The sequence below is a fragment of the Bombina bombina genome, chromosome 10, assembly GCF_027579735.1.
Source record: "Bombina bombina isolate aBomBom1 chromosome 10, aBomBom1.pri, whole genome shotgun sequence".
NCBI classification, from domain to species: Eukaryota; Metazoa; Chordata; class Amphibia; order Anura; family Bombinatoridae; genus Bombina; species Bombina bombina.
This window is the reverse complement of record NC_069508.1, coordinates 4,901,779-4,919,581: the sequence shown is the minus strand read 5'-3', so window position 1 is coordinate 4,919,581 and position 17,803 is coordinate 4,901,779. Positions and strand designations below refer to the sequence as shown.

The following is a 17,803-nucleotide window of genomic DNA, read 5'->3' as shown; positions in this document are numbered from 1 at the left end:
ATACGCCTCACAAGTAACATGCCCAGTGCAGTGTCTGACCCTGTCTGATTACTGCTAGTGACATATACGTCTCGCAAGTAACATGCCCAGTGCAGTGTCTGACCCTGTCTGATTACTGCTAGTGACATATACGCCTCACAAGTAACATGCCCAGTGCAGTGTCTGACCCTGTCTGATTAGTGCCAGTGACATATACGCCTCACAAGTAACATGCCCAGTGCAGTGTGACCCTGTATGATTAGTGCCAGTGACATATACGCCTCACTAGTAACATGCCCAGTGCAGTGTGTGACCATATCTGATTAGTGCCAGTGACATATACGCCTCACTAGTAACATGCCCAGTGCAGTGTGACCCTATCTGATTAGTGCCAGTGACATATATGCCTCACAAGTAACATGCCCAGTGCAGTGTGTGACCCTGTCTGATTAGTGCCAGTGACATATACGCCTCACTAGTAACATGCCCAGTGCAGTGTGTGACCCTGTATGATTAGTGCCAGTGACATATACGCCTCACTAGTAACATGCCCAGTGCAGTGTGACCCTGTATGATTAGTGCCAGTGACATATACGCCTCACTAGTAACATGCCCAGTGCAGTGTGACCCTGTATGATTAGTGCCAGTGACATATACGCCTCACTAGTAACATGCCCAGTGCAGTGTGACCCTGTATGATTAGTGCCAGTGACATATACGCCTCACTAGTAACATGCCCAGTGCAGTGTGTGACCATATCTGATTAGTGCCAGTGACATATACGCCTCACTACTAACATGCCCAGTGCAGTGTGTGACCCTGTCTGATTAGTGCCAGTGACATATACGCCTCACTAGTAACATGCCCAGTGCAGTGTGTGACCCTGTCTGATTAGTGCCAGTGACATATACGCCTCACTAGTAACATGCCCAGTGCAGTGTGTGACCCTGTCTGATTAGTGCCAGTGACATATACGCCTCACTAGTAACATGCCCAGCGCAGTGTGTGACCATATCTGATTAGTGCCAGTGACATATACGCCTCACTAGTAACATGCCCAGTGCAGTGTGTGACCCTGTCTGATTAGTGCCAGTGACATTTACGCCTCACTAGTAACATGCCCAGTGCAGTGTGTGACCATATCTGATTAGTGCCAGTGACATATATGCCTCACTAGTAACATGCCCAGTGCAGTGTGTGACCCTGTCTGATTAGTGCCAGTGACATATACGCCTCACTAGTAACATGCCCAGCGCAGTGTGTGACCATATCTGATTAGTGCCAGTGACATATACGCCTCACTAGTAACATGCCCAGTGCAGTGTGACCCTGTCTGATTAGTGCCAGTGACATATACGCCTCACTAGTAACATGCCCAGTGCAGTGTGACCCTGTCTGATTACTGCTAGTGACATATACGCCTCACTAATAACATGCCCAGTACAGTGTGTGACCCTGTCTGATTACTGCTAGTGACATATACGCCTCACTAGTAACATGCCCAGTGCAGTGTCTGACCCTGTCTGATTACTGCTAGTGACATATACGCCTCACTAGTAACATGCCCAGTGCAGTGTGTGACCCTGTCTGATTACTGCTAGTGACATATACGCCTCACTAATAACATGCCCAGTGCAGTGTCTGACCCTGTCTGATTACTGCTAGTGACATATACGCCTCACTAATAACATGCCCAGTGCAGTGTCTGACCCTGTCTGATTACTGCTAGTGACATATAAGCCTCACTAGTAACATGCCCAGTGCAGTGTGACCCTGTCTGATTACTGCTAGTGACATATACGCCTCACTAGTAACATGCCCAGTGCAGTGTGTGACCCTGTCTGATTACTGCTAGTGACATATACGCCTCACTAATAACATGCCCAGTGCAGTGTCTGACCCTGTCTGATTACTGCTAGTGACATATACGCCTCACTAATAACATGCCCAGTGCAGTGTGTGACCCTGTCTGATTACTGCTAGTGACATATACGCCTCACTAGTAACATGCCCAGTGCAGTGTGACCCTGTCTGATTACTGCTAGTGACATATACGCCTCACTAGTAACATGCCCAGTGCAGTGTGTGACCCTGTCTGATTACTGCTAGTGACATATACGCCTCACTAGTAACATGCCCAGTGCAGTGTGTGACCCTGTCTGATTACTGCTAGTGACATATAAGCCTCACTAGTAACATGCCCAGTGCAGTGTCTGACCCTGTCTGATTACTGCTAGTGACATATAAGCCTCACTAGTAACATGCCCAGTGCAGTGTCTGACCCTGTCTGATTACTGCTAGTGACATATACGCCTCACTAGTAACATGCCCAGTGCAGTGTCTGACCCTGTCTAATTACTGCTAGTGACATATACGCCTCACTAGTAACATGCCCAGTGCAGTGTGTGACCCTGTCTGATTAGTGCCAGTGACATATACGCCTCACTAGTAACATGCCCAGTGCAGTGTCTGACCCTGTCTGATTACTGCTAGTGACATATACGCCTCACTAGTAACATGCCCAGTGCAGTGTGTGACCCTGTCTGATTACTGCCAGTGACATATACGCCTCACTAGTAACATGCCCAGTGCAGTGTCTGACCCTGTCTGATTACTGCTAGTGACATATACGCCTCACTAGTAACATGCCCAGTGCAGTGTGTGACCCTGTCTGATTACTGCTAGTGACATATAAGCCTCACTAGTAACATGCCCAGTGCAGTGTGACCCTGTCTGATTACTGCTAGTGACATATACGCCTCACTAGTAACATGCCCAGTGCAGTGTGACCCTGTCTGATTACTGCTAGTGACATATAAGCCTCACTAGTAACATGCCCAGTGCAGTGTGACCCTGTCTGATTACTGCTAGTGACATATACGCCTCACTAGTAACATGCCCAGTGCAGTGTGACCCTGTCTGATTACTGCTAGTGACATATAAGCCTCACTAGTAACATGCCCAGTGCAGTGTCTGACCCTGTCTGATTACTGCTAGTGACATATACGCCTCACTAGTAACATGCCCAGTGCAGTGTCTGACCCTGTCTGATTACTGCTAGTGACATATACGTCTCGCAAGTAACATGCCCAGTGCAGTGTCTGACCCTGTCTGATTACTGCTAGTGACATATACGCCTCACAAGTAACATGCCCAGTGCAGTGTCTGACCCTGTCTGATTACTGCTAGTGACATATACGTCTCGCAAGTAACATGCCCAGTGCAGTGTCTGACCCTGTCTGATTACTGCTAGTGACATATACGCCTCACAAGTAACATGCCCAGTGCAGTGTCTGACCCTGTCTGATTAGTGCCAGTGACATATACGCCTCACAAGTAACATGCCCAGTGCAGTGTGACCCTGTATGATTAGTGCCAGTGACATATACGCCTCACTAGTAACATGCCCAGTGCAGTGTGTGACCATATCTGATTAGTGCCAGTGACATATACGCCTCACTAGTAACATGCCCAGTGCAGTGTGACCCTATCTGATTAGTGCCAGTGACATATATGCCTCACAAGTAACATGCCCAGTGCAGTGTGTGACCCTGTCTGATTAGTGCCAGTGACATATACGCCTCACTAGTAACATGCCCAGTGCAGTGTGTGACCCTGTATGATTAGTGCCAGTGACATATACGCCTCACTAGTAACATGCCCAGTGCAGTGTGACCCTGTATGATTAGTGCCAGTGACATATACGCCTCACTAGTAACATGCCCAGTGCAGTGTGACCCTGTATGATTAGTGCCAGTGACATATACGCCTCACTAGTAACATGCCCAGTGCAGTGTGACCCTGTATGATTAGTGCCAGTGACATATACGCCTCACTAGTAACATGCCCAGTGCAGTGTGTGACCATATCTGATTAGTGCCAGTGACATATACGCCTCACTACTAACATGCCCAGTGCAGTGTGTGACCCTGTCTGATTAGTGCCAGTGACATATACGCCTCACTAGTAACATGCCCAGTGCAGTGTGTGACCCTGTCTGATTAGTGCCAGTGACATATACGCCTCACTAGTAACATGCCCAGTGCAGTGTGTGACCCTGTCTGATTAGTGCCAGTGACATATACGCCTCACTAGTAACATGCCCAGCGCAGTGTGTGACCATATCTGATTAGTGCCAGTGACATATACGCCTCACTAGTAACATGCCCAGTGCAGTGTGTGACCCTGTCTGATTAGTGCCAGTGACATTTACGCCTCACTAGTAACATGCCCAGTGCAGTGTGTGACCATATCTGATTAGTGCCAGTGACATATATGCCTCACTAGTAACATGCCCAGTGCAGTGTGTGACCCTGTCTGATTAGTGCCAGTGACATATACGCCTCACTAGTAACATGCCCAGCGCAGTGTGTGACCATATCTGATTAGTGCCAGTGACATATACGCCTCACTAGTAACATGCCCAGTGCAGTGTGTGACCCTGTCTGATTAGTTCCAGTGACATTTACGCCTCACTAGTAACATGCCCAGTGCAGTGTGTGACCATATCTGATTAGTGCCAGTGACATATATGCCTCACTAGTAACATGCCCAGTGCAGTGTGTGACCCTGTCTGATTAGTGCCAGTGACATATACGCCTCACAAGTAACATGCCCAGTGCAGTGTGTGACCCTGTCTGATTAGTGCCAATGACATATACGCCTCACAAGTAACATGCCCAGTGCAGTGTGTGACCCTGTCTGATTAGTTCCAGTGACATTTACGCCTCACTAGTAACATGCCCAGTGCAGTGTGTGACCATATCTGATTAGTGCCAGTGACATATATGCCTCACTAGTAACATGCCCAGTGCAGTGTGTGACCATATCTGATTAGTGCCAGTGACATATACGCCTCACAAGTAACATACCCAGTGCAGTGTGACCCTGTATGATTAGTGCCAGTGACATATACGCCTCACTAGTAACATGCCCAGTGCAGTGTGTGACCCTGTCTGATTAGTGCCAGTGACATATACGCCTCACAAGTAACATGCCCAGTGCAGTGTGTGACCCTGTCTGATTAGTGCCAGTAACATATACGCCTCACAAGTAACATGCCCAGTGCAGTGTGTGACCCTGTATGATTAGTGCCAGTGACATATACGCCTCACTAGTAACATGCCCAGTGCAGTGTGTGACCCTGTCTGATTAGTGCCAGTGACATATACGCCTCACAAGTAACATGCCCAGTGCAGTGTCTGACCCTGTCTGATTAGTGCCAGTGACATATACGCCTCACTAGTAACATGCCCAGTGCAGTGTGTGACCCTGTCTGATTAGTGCCAGTGACATATACGCCTCACAAGTAACATGCCCAGTGCAGTGTCTGACCCTGTCTGATTAGTGCCAGTGACATATACGCCTCACTAGCAAAAAGGCCCAGTGCAGTGTGTGACCCTGTCTGATTAGTGCCAGTGACATATACGCCTCACAAGTAACATGCCCAGTGCAGTGTCTGACCCTGTCTGATTAGTGCCAGTGACATATACGCCTCACTAGTAACATGCCCAGTGCAGTGTGACCCTGTCTGATTAGTGCCAGTGACATATATGCCTCACTAGTAACATGCCCAGTGCAGTGTGTGACCATATCTGATTAGTGCCAGTGACATATACGCCTCACAAGTAACATGCTCAGTGCAGTGTGACCCTGTCTGATTAGTGCCAGTGACATATACGCCTCACAAGTAACATGCCCAGTGCAGTGTGTGACACTGTCTGAATAGTGCCAGTGACATATACGCCTCACTAGTAACATGCCCAGTGCAGTGTGTGACCCTGTCTGATTACTGCTAGTGACATATACGCCTCACTAGTAACATGCCCAGTGCAGTGTGACCCTGTCTGATTACTGCCAGTGACATATACGCCTCACTAGTAACATGCCCAGTGCAGTGTGACCCTGTCTGATTACTGCTAGTGACATATACGCCTCACTAGTAACATGCCCAGTGCAGTGTGTGACCCTGTCTGATTACTGCTAGTGACATATACGCCTCACTAGTAACATGCCCAGTGCAGTGTGACCCTGTCTGATTACTGCTAGTGACATATACGCCTCACTAGTAACATGCCCAGTGCAGTGTGACCCTGTCTGATTACTGCTAGTGACATATACGCCTCACTAGTAACATGCCCAGTGCAGTGTCTGACCCTGTCTGATTACTGCCAGTGACATATACGCCTCACTAATAACATGCCCAGTGCAGTGTCTGACCCTATCTGATTACTGCTAGTGACATATACGCCTCACTAGTAACATGCCCAGTGCAGTGTGTGACCCTGTCTGATTACTGCTAGTGACATATACGCCTCACTAGTAACATGCCCAGTGCAGTGTGACCCTGTCTGATTACTGCTAGTGACATATACGCCTCACTAGTAACATGCCCAGTGCAGTGTGACCCTGTCTGATTACTGCTAGTGACATATACGCCTCACTAGTAACATGCTCAGTGCAGTGTGACCCTGTCTGATTACTGCTAGTGACATATACGCCTCACTAGTAACATGCCCAGTGCAGTGTGACCCTGTCTGATTACTGCTAGTGACATATACGCCTCACTAGTAACATGCTCAGTGCAGTGTGACCCTGTCTGATTACTGCTAGTGACATATACGCCTCACTAGTAACATGCCCAGTGCAGTGTGACCCTGTCTGATTACTGCTAGTGACATATACGCCTCACTAATAACATGCCCAGTGCAGTGTGTGACCCTGTCTGATTACTGCTAGTGACATATACGCCTCACTAGTAACATGCCCAGTGCAGTGTGACCCTGTCTGATTACTGCTAGTGACATATAAGCCTCACTAGTAACATGCCCAGTGCAGTGTCTGACCCTGTCTGATTACTGCTAGTGACATATACGCCTCACTAGTAACATGCCCAGTGCAGTGTGACCCTGTCTGATTACTGCTAGTGACATATACGCCTCACTAGTAACATGCCCAGTGCAGTGTGACCCTGTCTGATTACTGCTAGTGACATATACGCCTCACTAATAACATGCCCAGTGCAGTGTCTGACCCTGTCTGATTACTGCTAGTGACATATACGCCTCACTAGTAACATGCCCAGTGCAGTGTGTGACCCTGTCTGATTACTGCTAGTGACATATACGCCTCACTAGTAACATGCCCAGTGCAGTGTGACCCTGTCTGATTACTGCTAGTGACATATACGCCTCACTAGTAACATGCCCAGTGCAGTGTCTGACCCTGTCTGATTACTGCTAGTGACATATACGTCTCGCAAGTAACATGCCCAGTGCAGTGTCTGACCCTGTCTGATTACTGCTAGTGACATATACGCCTCACAAGTAACATGCCCAGTGCAGTGTCTGACCCTGTCTGATTAGTGCCAGTGACATATACGCCTCACAAGTAACATGCCCAGTGCAGTGTGACCCTGTATGATTACTGCTAGTGACATATACGCCTCACTAGTAACATGCCCAGTGCAGTGTCTGACCCTGTCTGATTACTGCTAGTGACATATACGCCTCACTAGTAACATGCCCAGTGCAGTGTGACCCTGTCTGATTACTGCTAGTGACATATACGCCTCACTAATAACATGCCCAGTGCAGTGTCTGACCCTGTCTAATTACTGCTAGTGACATATACGCCTCACTAGTAACATGCCCAGTGCAGTGTCTGACCCTGTCTGATTACTGCTAGTGACATATACGCCTCACAAGTAACATGCCCAGTGCAGTGTCTGACCCTGTCTGATTACTGCTAGTGACATATACGCCTCACAAGTAACATGCCCAGTGCAGTGTCTGACCCTGTCTAATTACTGCTAGTGACATATACGCCTCACTAGTAACATGCCCAGTGCAGTGTGACCCTGTCTGATTACTGCTAGTGACATATAAGCCTCACTAGTAACATGCCCAGTGCAGTGTCTGACCCTGTCTGATTACTGCTAGTGACATATACGCCTCACAAGTAACATGCCCAGTGCAGTGTCTGACTCTGTCTGATTAGTGCTAGTGACATATACGCCTCACTAGTAACATGCCCAGTGCAGTGTCTGACCCTGTCTGATTACTGCTAGTGACATATAAGCCTCACTAGTAACATGCCCAGTGCAGTGTCTGACCCTGTCTGATTACTGCTAGTGACATATACGCCTCACAAGTAACATGCCCAGTGCAGTGTCTGACCCTGTCTGATTAGTGCCAGTGACATATACGCCTCACAAGTAACATGCCCAGTGCAGTGTGATCCTGTATGATTAGTGCCAGTGACATATACGCCTCACTAGTAACATGCCCAGTGCAGTGTGTGACCATATCTGATTAGTGCCAGTGACATATACGCCTCACTAGTAACATGCCCAGTGCAGTGTGACCCTATCTGATTAGTGCCAGTGACATATATGCCTCACAAGTAACATGCCCAGTGCAGTGTGTGACCCTGTCTGATTACTGCTAGTGACATATACGCCTCACTAGTAACATGCCCAGTGCAGTGTCTGACCCTGTCTGATTACTGCTAGTGACATATACGCCTCACAAGTAACATGCCCAGTGCAGTGTCTGACCCTGTCTGATTACTGCTAGTGACATATACGCCTCACAAGTAACATGCCCAGTGCAGTGTCTGACCCTGTCTAATTACTGCTAGTGACATATACGCCTCACTAGTAACATGCCCAGTGCAGTGTGTGACCCTGTCTGATTACTGCTAGTGACATATACGCCTCACTAGTAACATGCCCAGTGCAGTGTGACCCTGTCTGATTACTGCTAGTGACATATAAGCCTCACTAGTAACATGCCCAGTGCAGTGTCTGACCCTGTCTGATTAGTGCTAGTGACATATACGCCTCACTAGTAACATGCCCAGTGCAGTGTCTGACCCTGTCTGATTACTGCTAGTGACATATAAGCCTCACTAGTAACATGCCCAGTGCAGTGTCTGACCCTGTCTGATTACTGCTAGTGACATATACGCCTCACAAGTAACATGCCCAGTGCAGTGTCTGACCCTGTCTGATTAGTGCCAGTGACATATACGCCTCACAAGTAACATGCCCAGTGCAGTGTGACCCTGTATGATTAGTGCCAGTGACATATACGCCTCACTAGTAACATGCCCAGTGCAGTGTGTGACCATATCTGATTAGTGCCAGTGACATATACGCCTCACTAGTAACATGCCCAGTGCAGTGTGACCCTATCTGATTAGTGCCAGTGACACATATGCCTCACAAGTAACATGCCCAGTGCAGTGTGTGACCCTGTCTGATTAGTGCCAGTGACATATACGCCTCACTAGTAACATGCCCAGTGCAGTGTGTGACCCTGTATGATTAGTGCCAGTGACATATACGCCTCACTAGTAACATGCCCAGTGCAGTGTGACCCTATCTGATTAGTGCCAGTGACATATATGCCTCACAAGTAACATGCCCAGTGCAGTGTGTGACCCTGTCTGATTACTGCTAGTGACATATACGCCTCACTAGTAACATGCCCAGTGCAGTGTCTGACCCTGTCTGATTACTGCTAGTGACATATACGCCTCACAAGTAACATGCCCAGTGCAGTGTCTGACCCTGTCTAATTACTGCTAGTGACATATACGCCTCACTAGTAACATGCCCAGTGCAGTGTGTGACCCTGTCTGATTACTGCTAGTGACATATACGCCTCACTAGTAACATGCCCAGTGCAGTGTGACCCTGTCTGATTACTGCTAGTGACATATAAGCCTCACTAGTAACATGCCCAGTGCAGTGTCTGACCCTGTCTGATTACTGCTAGTGACATATACGCCTCACAAGTAACATGCCCAGTGCAGTGTCTGACCCTGTCTGATTAGTGCTAGTGACATATACGCCTCACTAGTAACATGCCCAGTGCAGTGTCTGACCCTGTCTGATTACTGCTAGTGACATATAAGCCTCACTAGTAACATGCCCAGTGCAGTGTCTGACCCTGTCTGATTACTGCTAGTGACATATACGCCTCACAAGTAACATGCCCAGTGCAGTGTCTGACCCTGTCTGATTAGTGCCAGTGACATATACGCCTCACAAGTAACATGCCCAGTGCAGTGTGACCCTGTATGATTAGTGCCAGTGACATATACGCCTCACTAGTAACATGCCCAGTGCAGTGTGTGACCATATCTGATTAGTGCCAGTGACATATACGCCTCACTAGTAACATGCCCAGTGCAGTGTGACCCTATCTGATTAGTGCCAGTGACACATATGCCTCACAAGTAACATGCCCAGTGCAGTGTGTGACCCTGTCTGATTAGTGCCAGTGACATATACGCCTCACTAGTAACATGCCCAGTGCAGTGTGTGACCCTGTATGATTAGTGCCAGTGACATATACGCCTCACTAGTAACATGCCCAGTGCAGTGTGACCCTGTATGATTAGTGCCAGTGACATATACGCCTCACTAGTAACATGCCCAGTGCAGTGTGACCCTGTATGATTAGTGCCAGTGACATATACGCCTCACTAGTAACATGCCCAGTGCAGTGTGACCCTGTATGATTAGTGCCAGTGACATATACGCCTCACTAGTAACATGCCCAGTGCAGTGTGTGACCCTGTCTGATTAGTGCCAGTGACATATACGCCTCACTAGTAATATGCCCAGTGCAGTGTGACCCTGTATGATTAGTGCCAGTGACATATACGCCTCACTAGTAACATGCCCAGTGCAGTGTGTGACCCTGTCTGATTAGTGCCAGTGACATATACGCCTCACTAGTAACATGCCCAGTGCAATGTGTGACCCTGTCTGATTAGTGCCAGTGACATATAAGCCTCACTAGTAACATGCCCAGTGCAGTGTGTGACCCTGTCTGATTACTGCTAGTGACATATACGCCTCACTAATAACATGCCCAGTGCAGTGTCTGACCCTGTCTGATTACTGCTAGTGACATATACGCCTCACAAGTAACATGCCCAGTGCAGTGTCTGACCCTGTCTGATTACTGCTAGTGACATATACGCCTCACAAGTAACATGCCCAGTGCAGTGTCTGACCCTGTCTGATTACTGCTAGTGACATATACGCCTCACAAGTAACATGCCCAGTGCAGTGTCTGACCCTGTGTGATTACTGCTAGTGACATATACGCCTCACAAGTAACATGCCCAGTGCAGTGTGTGACCCTGTCTGATTAGTGCCAGTGACATATAAGCCTCACTAGTAACATGCCCAGTGCAGTGTGTGACCCTGTCTGATTACTGCCAGTGACATATACGCCTCACAAGTAACATGCCCAGTGCAGTGTGTGACCCTGTCTGATTAGTGCCAGTGACATATACGCCTCACTAGTAATATGCCCAGTGCAGTGTGTGACCCTGTCTGATTAGTGCCAGTGACATATACGCCTCACTAGTAACATGCCCAGTGCAGTGTGTGACCCTGTCTGATTAGTGCCAGTGACATATACGCCTCACTAGTAACATGCCCAGTGCAGTGTGACCCTGTCTGATTAGTGCCAGTGACATATATGCCTCACTAGTAACATGCCCAGTGCAGTGTGTGACCATATCTGATTAGTGCCAGGGACATATACGCCTCACTAGTAACATGCCCAGTGCAGTGTGTGACCCTGTCTGATTAGTGCCAGTGACATATACGCCTCACTAGTAACATGCCCAGTGCAGTGTGTGACCCTGTCTGATTAGTGCCAGTGACATATACGCCTCACTAGTAACATGCCCAGTGCAGTGTGTGACCCTGTCTGATTAGTGCCAGTGACATATACGCCTCACTAGTAACATGCCCAGTGCAGTGTGTGACCCTGTCTGATTAGTTCCAGTGACATTTACGCCTCACTAGTAACATGCCCAGTGCAGTGTGTGACCATATCTGATTAGTGCCAGTGACATATATGCCTCACTAGTAACATGCCCAGTGCAGTGTGTGACCCTGTCTGATTAGTGCCAGTGACATATACGCCTCACAAGTAACATGCCCAGTGCAGTGTGTGACCCTGTCTGATTACTGCTAGTGACATATACGCCTCACGAGTAACATGCCCAGTGCAGTTTGACCCTGTATGATTAGTGCCAGTGACATATACGCCTCACAAGTAACATGCCCAGTGCAGTATCTGACCCTGTCTGATTACTGCTAGTGACATATACGCCTCACAAGTAACATGCTCAGTGCAGTGTGACCCTGTCTGAATAGTGCCAGTGACATATATGCCTCACAAGTAACATGCCCAGTGCAGTGTGTGACCATATCTGATTAGTGCCAGTGACATATACGCCTCACTAGTAACATGCCCAGTGCAGTGTGTGACCATATCTGATTAGTGCCAGTGACATATACGCCTCACAAGTAACATACCCAGTGCAGTGTGACCCTGTATGATTAGTGCCAGTGACATATACGCCTCACTAGTAACATGCCCAGTGCAGTGTGTGACCCTGTCTGATTAGTGCCAGTGACATATACGCCTCACAAGTAACATGCCCAGTGCAGTGTGTGACCCTGTCTGATTAGTGCCAGTAACATATACGCCTCACAAGTAACATGCCCAGTGCAGTGTGTGACCCTGTCTGATTAGTGCCAGTGACATATACGCCTCACAAGTAACATGCCCAGTGCAGTGTCTGACCCTGTCTGATTAGTGCCAGTGACATATACGCCTCACAAGTAACATGCCCAGTGCAGTGTGTGACCCTGTTTGATTAGTGCCAGTAACATATACGCCTCACAAGTAACATGCCCAGTGCAGTGTGTGACCCTGTCTGATTAGTGCCAGTGACATATACGCCTCACAAGTAACATGCCCAGTGCAGTGTCTGACCCTGTCTGATTAGTGCCAGTGACATATACGCCTCACTAGTAACATGCCCAGTGCAGTGTGTGACCCTGTCTGATTAGTGCCAGTGACATATACGCCTCACAAGTAACATGCCCAGTGCAGTGTCCGACCCTGTCTGATTAGTGCCAGTGACATATACGCCTCACTAGTAACATGCCCAGTGCAGTGTGACCCTGTCTGATTAGTGCCAGTGACATATATGCCTCACTAGTAACATGCCCAGTGCAGTGTGTGACCATATCTGATTAGTGCCAGTGACATATACGCCTCACAAGTAACATGCTCAGTGCAGTGTGACCCTGTCTGATTAGTGCCAGTGACATATACGCCTCACAAGTAACATGCCCAGTGCAGTGTGTGACACTGTCTGAATAGTGCCAGTGACATATACGCCTCACTAGTAACATGCCCAGTGCAGTGTGTGACCCTGTCTGATTAGTGCCAGTGACATATACGCCTCACAAGTAACATGCCCAGTGCAGTGTGTGACCCTGTCTGATTAGTGCCAGTGACATATACGCCTCATTAGAAACATGCCCAGTGCAGTGTGTGACCCTGTCTGATTAGTGCCAGTGACATATATGCCTCACAAGTAACATGCCCAGTGCAGTGTGTGACCATACCTGATTAGTGCCAGTGACATATACGCCTCACAAGTAACATGCCCAGTGCAGTGTCTGACCCTGTCTGATTAGTGCCAGTGACATATACGCCTCACTAGTAACATGCCCAGTGCAGTGTGTGACCCTGTCTGATTAGTGCCAGTGACATATACGCCTCACAAGTAACATGCCCAGTGCAGTGTGTGACCCTGTCTGATTAGTGCCAGTGACATATACGCCTCATTAGTAACATGCCCAGTGCAGTGTGTGACCCTGTCTGATTAGTGCCAGTGACATATATGCCTCACAAGTAACATGCCCAGTGCAGTGTGTGACCATACCTGATTAGTGCCAGTGACATATACGCCTCACAAGTAACATGCCCAGTGCAGTGTGTGACCCTGTCTGATTAGTGCCAGTGACATATACGCCTCACAAGTAACATGCCCAGTGCAGTGTCTGACCCTGTCTGATTAGTGCCAGTGACATATACGCCTCACAAGTAACATGCCCAGTGCAGTTTGTGACCCTGTCTGATTAGTGCCAGTGACATATACGCCTCACTAGTAACATGCCCAGTGCAGTGTGACCCTGTCTGATTAGTGCCAGTGACATATACGCCTCACTAGTAACATGCCCAGTGCAGTGTGTGACCATATCTGATTAGTGCCAGTGACATATACGCCTCACAAGTAACATGCTCAGTGCAGTGTGACCCTGTCTGATTAGTGCCAGTGACATATACGCCTCACAAGTAACATGCCCAGTGCAGTGTGTGACACTGTCTGAATAGTGCCAGTGACATATACGCCTCACTAGTAACATGCCCAGTGCAGTGTGTGACCCTGTCTGATTAGTGCCAATGACATATACGCCTCACAAGTAACATGCCCAGTGCAGTGTGACCCTGTCTGATTAGTGCCAGTGACATATACGCCTCACAAGTAACATGCCCAGTGCAGTGTGTGACCCTGTCTGATTAGTGCCAGTGACATATACGCCTCATTAGTAACATGCCCAGTGCAGTGTGACCCTGTCTGATTAGTGCCAGTGACATATACGCCTCACAAGTAACATGCCCAGTGCAGTGTGTGACCCTGTCTGATTAGTGCCAGTGACATATACGCCTCACAAGTAACATGCCCAGTGCAGTGTCTGACCCTGTCTGATTAGTGCCAGTGACATATACGCCTCACTAGTAACATGCCCAGTGCAGTGTGACCCTGTCTGATTAGTGCCAGTGACATATACGCCTCACTAGTAACATGCCCAGTGCAGTGTGACCCTGTCTGATTAGTGCTAGTGACATATACGCCTCACTAGTAACATGCCCAGTGCAGTGTCTGACCCTGTCTGATTACTGCTAGTGACATATAAGCCTCACTAGTAACATGCCCAGTGCAGTGTGTGACCCTGTCTGATTACTGCTAGTGACATATACGCCTCACGAGTAACATGCCCAGTGCAGTGTGACCCTGTATGATTAATGCCAGTGACATATACGCCTCACTAGTAACATGCCCAGTGCAGTGTGACCCTATCTGATTAGTGCCAGTGACATATACGCCTCGCTAGTAACATGCCCAGTGCAGTGTGACCCTGTATGATTAGTGCCAGTGACATATACGCCTCACTAGTAACATGCCCAGTGCAGTGTGTGACCCTGTCTGATTAGTGCCAGTGACATATACGCCTCACAAGTAACATGCCCAGTGCAGTGTGACCCTGTATGATTAGTGCCAGTGACATACGCCTCACAAGTAACATGCCCAGTGCAGTGTGTGACCCTGTCTGATTAGTGCCAGTGACATATACGCCTCACTAGTAACATGCCCAGTGCAGTGTGTGACCCTGTCTGATTAGTGCCAGTGACATATACGCCTCACTAGTAACATGCCCAGTGCAGTGTGTGACCCTGTATGATTAGTGCCAGTGACATATACGCCTCACAAGTAACATGCCCAGTGCAGTGTGTGACCCTGTCTGATTAGTGCCAGTGAAATATACGCCTCACTAGTAATATGCCCATTGCAGTGTGACCCTGTATGATTAGTGCCAGTGACATATACACCTCACAAGTAACATGCCCAGTGCAGTGTGTGACCCTGTCTGATTACTGCCAGTGACATATACGCCTCACTAGTAACATGCCCAGTGCAGTGTGTGACCCTGTCTGATTAGTGCCAGTGACATATACGCCTCACAAGTAACATGCCCAGTGCAGTGTGTGACCCTGTATGATTAGTGCCAGTGACATATACGCCTCACAAGTAACATGCCCAGTGCAGTGTGTGACCCTGTCTGATTAGTGCCAGTGACATATACGCCTCACTAGTAACATGCCCAGTGTGTGACCCTGTCTGATTAGTGCCAGTGACATATACGCCTCACTAGTAACATGCCCAGTGCAGTGTGACCCTGTATGATTAGTGCCAGTGACATATACGCCTCACTAGTAACATGCCCAGTGCAGTGTGACCCTGTCTGATTAGTGCCAGTGACATATACGCCTCACTAGTAACATGCCCAGTGCAGTGTGTGACCCTGTCTGATTAGTGCCAGTGACATATACGCCTCACTAGTAACATGCCCAGTGCAGTGTGTGACCCTGTCTGATTAGTGCCAGTGACATATACGCCCCACAAGTAACATACCCAGTGCAGTGTGACCCTATCTGATTAGTGCCAGTGACATATACGCCTCACAAGTAACATACCCAGTGCAGTGTGACCATATCTGATTAGTGTCAGTGACATATACGCCTCACAAGTAACATGCCCAGTGCAGTGTGTGACCATATCTGATTAGTGTCAGTGACATATACGCCTCACAAGTAACATGCCCAGTGCAGTGTGACCCTGTCTGATTAGTGCCAGTGACATATATGCCTCACTAGTAACATGCCCAGTGCAGTGTGACCCTGTATGATTAGTGCCAGTGACATATACGCCTCACAAGTAACATGCCCAGTGCAGTGTGACCCTGTCTGATTAGTGCCAGTGACATATATGCCTCACTAGTAACATGCCCAGTGCAGTGTGACCCTGTATGATTACTGCTAGTGACATATACGCCTCACGAGTAACATGCCCAGTGCAGTGTGACCCTGTATGATTAGTGCCAGTGACATATACGCCTCACAAGTAACATGCCCAGTGCAGTGTGTGACCCTGTCTGATTACTGCTAGTGACATATACGCCTCACGAGTAACATGCCCAGTGCAGTGTGACCCTGTATGATTAGTGCCAGTGACATATACGCCTCACTAGTAACATGCCCAGTGCAGTGTGACCCTGTATGATTAGTGCCAGTGACATATACGCCTCACAAGTAACATGCCCAGTGCAGTGTGTGACCCTGTCTGATTAGTGCCAGTGACATATACGCCTCACAAGTAACATACCCAGTGCAGTGTGACCCTATCTGAATAGTGCCAGTGACATATACGCCTCACTAGTAACATGCCCAGTGCAGTGTGACCCTGTATGATTAGTGCCAGTGACATATACGCCTCACAAGTAACATGCCCAGTGCAGTGTGTGACCCTGTCTGATTAGTGCCAGTGACATATACGCCTCACAAGTAACATGCCCAGTGCAGTGTGACCCTATCTGATTAGTGCCAGTGACATATACGCCTCGCTAGTAACATGCCCAGTGCAGTGTGTGACCCTGTCTGAATAGTGCCAGTGACATATACGCCTCACTAGTAACATGCCCAGTGCAGTGTGACCCTGTCTGATTAGTGCCAGTGACATATACGCCTCACAAGTAACATGCCCAGTGCAGTGTGACCCTGTCTGAATAGTGCCAGTGACATATACGCCTCACTAGTAACATGCCCAGTGCAGTGTGACCCTGTATGATTAGTGCCAGTGACATATACGCCTCACTAGTAACATGCCCAGTGCAGTGTGTGACCCTGTCTGAATAGTGCCATTGACATATACGCCTCACTAGTAAAATGCCCAGTGCAGTGTGTGACCCTGTCTGATTAGTGCCAGTGACATATACGCCTCACAAGTAACATGCCCAGTGCAGTGTGTGACCCTGTCTGATTAGTGCCAGTGACATATACGCCTCACTAGTAACATGCCCAGTGCAGTGTGTGACCCTGTCTGAATAGTGCCATTGACATATACGCCTCACTAGTAAAATGCCCAGTGCAGTGTGTGACCCTGTCTGATTAGTGCCAGTGACATATACGCCTCACAAGTAACATGCCCAGTGCAGTGTGTGACCATATCTGATTAGTGCCAGTGACATATACGCCTCACTAGTAACATGCCCAGTGCAGTGTGTGACCCTGTCTGAATAGTGCCATTGACATATACGCCTCACTAGTAAAATGCCCAGTGCAGTGTGTGACCCTGTCTGATTAGTGCCAGT

The 17,803-nt window shown here is 48.4% G+C and overlaps 1 protein-coding gene across 1 annotated transcript in view; it reads right to left on the bottom strand.

Annotated features, from left to right (window-relative positions):
• The window catches only part of LOC128641157 (putative ferric-chelate reductase 1), a 345,832-nt gene that overhangs the window by 65,238 nt on the left and 262,791 nt on the right, over positions 1 to 17,803 (bottom strand). The window lies entirely within an intron of this gene.